General features: G+C 35.0%; 1 pseudogene across 1 annotated transcript; it reads right to left on the reverse strand.

Moving 5' to 3' along the window:
• Window positions 1-662: 662 nt before the first annotated feature.
• LOC308557489 (small ribosomal subunit protein eS24 pseudogene) lies at window positions 663-1,151 on the reverse strand (annotated as a pseudogene). The gene has a single exon. The product of its transcript is annotated as a small ribosomal subunit protein eS24 pseudogene (transcript).
• Between the last annotated feature and the right edge of the window lie 2,803 nt (window positions 1,152-3,954).

A 3,954-nucleotide genomic window follows, 5' to 3' on the forward strand; every position in this document is an offset into this window, starting at 1 on the left:
AATGACTAATTTTTATTATTATTTTCTTAAATATTTATTGTTGAAAGTATTACAAATGTCCCCCTTTTTCCCCATTGACTCCCTCCACCCCCCTCCTGCCTCCTCCCCAGGCCTTCCCTGCACTATTGTTTGTGTATGGGTTATGCATATATGCATATATAAGTTCTTTGGTTAATCTCTTCCCATCCCCACCCCTTCCCTTTGACATACGTCAGCATGACGCATGTTCAATGTCTCTGTATCTATTTTGTTCATCAGTTTATTTTGTTCATTAGATTCCACATACAAGTGAGCTCATGCAATACTTGTCTTTCTCTGACTTATTTTGCTTAGCATAATACTGTCCAGGTCCCTCCATGCTGTCTCAAAGGGTAAGAGATCTTTCTTTTTTACAGCTGCATAGTATTCCATTGTGTAAATGTACTACAGTTTTTAAATCTGCTAAATAATTTTTAAGTTAATTTTATTGATGTATAATTTCTAACAATAAAACACACCTTTAACATATATAATTTGATAAGTTTTGGCAAATGTATATTGTCAAGTAATTACCACCATGTCATGGTTTTGTATATTTTTCATCACCCCTAAAAAGTTCCTTATGTACATTGTGGTTCCTTTCCTTTCCTCACCCCCATTCCCTTAAAGTAATGGATCTGTTTCTATAATCTATGGGTTTTTTTAAAGTTCTTTTTAACTCTATCATGAAAAATCTGTACAATCATCACAGATAAAGTCATTACAGAGATTTTCTTCTTCTTTTTTTTTTTGCCAGCACCAACACTGTTCTTTGCAGTCCCCCTGCCTTCTTCATGCTGTTCTTGCATTCCCTTAGCTGTTTTCTTGAGGTCGTCTTCTTATAGAGGCCATGTCTTCCAAGTCGATGTTCAGGTTCATTTTTCTTGGCATAATCCAAGGAATCATAAATCATGCCAAAGCCAGTTGTCTTGTCACCATCAAAATGGGTTCTGAATCCAAACACAAAGATGACATCTGATGTGGTCTTGTACATTTTGGCTAGTTTTCCCCCGAATTTCTGTCTTAAGTACTGTTGCCTTCCCAGGGTGAAGAATGTTGGTGATCGTTTGTTTCCACTGAAGTAGCCGGTTGGTCGTCAGCTCTCTGGTTTGAATAGTTCCTCTGTCGTTCATGATGATGATTGATCCTCCAGCAGCCAGGGAGGAAAAATTTGTTTTTGTTCCTTTTGCCCAGTAGTTTGGTTCTTTAAATTGTTGACTCGTGTTCCATTGTTTAGCTCTATGTTTAATTTATCTATTCATCAGTTGATGGACATTTGAGTATTTCTGATTTGTGGGTATTATGAACAGAATTGCTGTGAATATTCAAGTGCAAGATTATGGATGAATATGTATTTTAATTTCTCTTGGGTAAATATCTGTGAGTGGGTTTTTAGGGTTGTACCTTAAGTGTATATTTAATTTTATAAGAGACTGCAGAACTATTTTCAAAGTTGTGTACAATTTTGCATTTTTACCAGCAATGCGCGAGAGTTCTAGCTGCTCCACATTCTCAACAGCACTTTGTATTCTTAGTCTATTTTATTTTTTTCCTTTTAGTAGGTATATATTGGTATCTCACTGTGGTTTCAATTTGCTTTTCCCTAATGACTGCAATATATTAAGCATCTTTTCCTGTGCTTACTGGCTACCTGCATATCTTCTTTCATGAAGTGTCTATTCAGATAGTTTTCCCACTATTTATTGGGTTATTTGTTGTAAGATATTTTTATGTATTTATTCTGGATACAATTTTTATCAGGTATGTATTTTGCACATATTTTCTCCTAGGCTGCAACTTTTGTTTTAATTTTTTAACAGTGATTTTCAAGAATGTCTATTTTTAAAATAAATGCATGCACAAGGAAATATAAACACTTAGTATATACGGATAATTAAAATAGGTTAATGTGATGGATAGTGGATGGTTGACAATATTAGATTGGATAATTAAAGCAAGTCTCTGTGGAAATGACATTTAAACTTAGATTTGCATCAGGGGAAGGAGTATTCCAGGTAATAGCAGCAGAAGTCTCTAGGATGGGTGCAAGCATACATGTTTGAGATAAGGCAAACACATGACTGTGGCTGTAGCATGGCTGTCAAAGAGACAGTGGTAGACGAGAATGTTGGAAAGATAGCTCGGGGTTTGATCTTATAAATCTTGTAGGTCACAGTAAGGATTTTAATTTTATTTTAATTACAATGAAAAACCATTGAAGAGATTTAAGTAGGAACTTTAAGGATCTGATATATATTTTAAGAACGCATGGTGGTTTCTGGGAGACTAGATCATAGGAGACCAAGAGTAGAAGCCAGAAATGCAGTGTGGGAGTTCTTCAAACAGTCACGTCCAGTCCGGGAGTTTTAAAACAGGCAAGCTGGGTGATGACGGTGAAATGGCCTCGGGTAGCGATTACTGAGATGGAGTGAGGTGGACAGAATCATCTTTGGTTTTAAAGATAGAGTCAATAGGATTTGTTGTTGGAACAGCCATGGGTGGTCAGAAAATCACAGGAATTAAAAAAATAATATATATATGAGCTTGAAGGCTAGGGAGTGAGGATGACATTTTCTGAGGTCATGATGAGTTGGGAGGGATTAAATAATATGCCGATTTGACATTCAGAAAAGATTTGGTTACACAAGTCAGGAGTCCCTTGGAGAGATTAGAGTTAGAAATACAGATTTCGGAGTTTGGGGCATACAGGTAGGATTAAAGCTATGAGACTAGATAAGGCAATCTAGACAGAATGTGTGGCTGGAGAATGCTACAAGTGTACATCCCTAAAGGGTCCAATGGTTAAAAGATTATCAGAAAAGGAGGAACCAGCAAATAATAAAGAGAAGAAAAGACATTGCTCTAATAATCAGTTATCACACTGGACTACAGTGTAGTGATGTTTCCAGAAGCTATTGTATATAAAAAGGAATTTTGATCCTTTTGTGTCTCTGCCAACTGCTTTCAGACGGCTACACCTTTTCTGACTACTGGTCCTCATTCAAGATGTGAGTTCTTAATTTGCTGTTTCTATGATTAGTTGATTCTAAAATATATAAGAAAGAACAGATGCCCAAGATAGCTAAACCACTGCAGAAGTAGGATAAGTGAGAATGTTTATGCTACTAGGTATTAATATTTATTATACAGCTTTGGAATCAGGACAGTGTATTATGCAGGCCAGGGTGGATATACTGACCTGAATAGACCAGAGAACCCAGAAATAGATGCAGCACATCTGAGAAATTGATATAGGAGAGAGGCAACATGATATATTGTTGGAAAAATAATGAACTATTACATATGAAAAAAATGAAATTGGATTTTTAACCTCTCACAAAGTAAAAAATCCAATTTAAGAGGGATTAAGAGAATTGAATTCAATAGGCAAAACTTTAAACTGAAAGAGGATGTACAAGAGAATATCTGCACTTTGGAATAGGGAAGGATTTCTCAAATACGACAGAAAACACTAACCATAAAAAAGAAAAGTTAGGGCACATTAAAATTAAGAACCTGCATGCTATAAGTAATAAAAGACAAAAAACTAAATAGAAGAAGCTAAAAGACATAAACAGGTATTTCACAGAAGAGCAAATACAAATGGTCTAAACACATTATAACAAGAGGTTAATTGTCATTAGTAATTAGGAAAATGTAAATTAAGATATCGGAGATATTAATTTATACTGCAATTGGCAAATTTGAGTTGACTGATAATACTAAAGTTTGATAAGAATGCAGATAAATTAGAGCCAGAATTATACTTTATATGTCTATTGATTAAATTTCAGACATCTGACTTTCAAACCCTCATATAGGAGAGTGGGGTCTTCCTGTAAAGTACAATTTAAAATAAAATACCTGAGTTCCAAACAACTTAATTTACATGACAATATGAAAAATCTCTTGAGTAAATAGGATTGTGTAAATGTA

Source organism: Miniopterus schreibersii (genome assembly GCF_964146895.1).
Source record: "Miniopterus schreibersii genome assembly, chromosome: 5".
Lineage (NCBI taxonomy): Eukaryota > Metazoa > Chordata > Mammalia > Chiroptera > Miniopteridae > Miniopterus > Miniopterus schreibersii.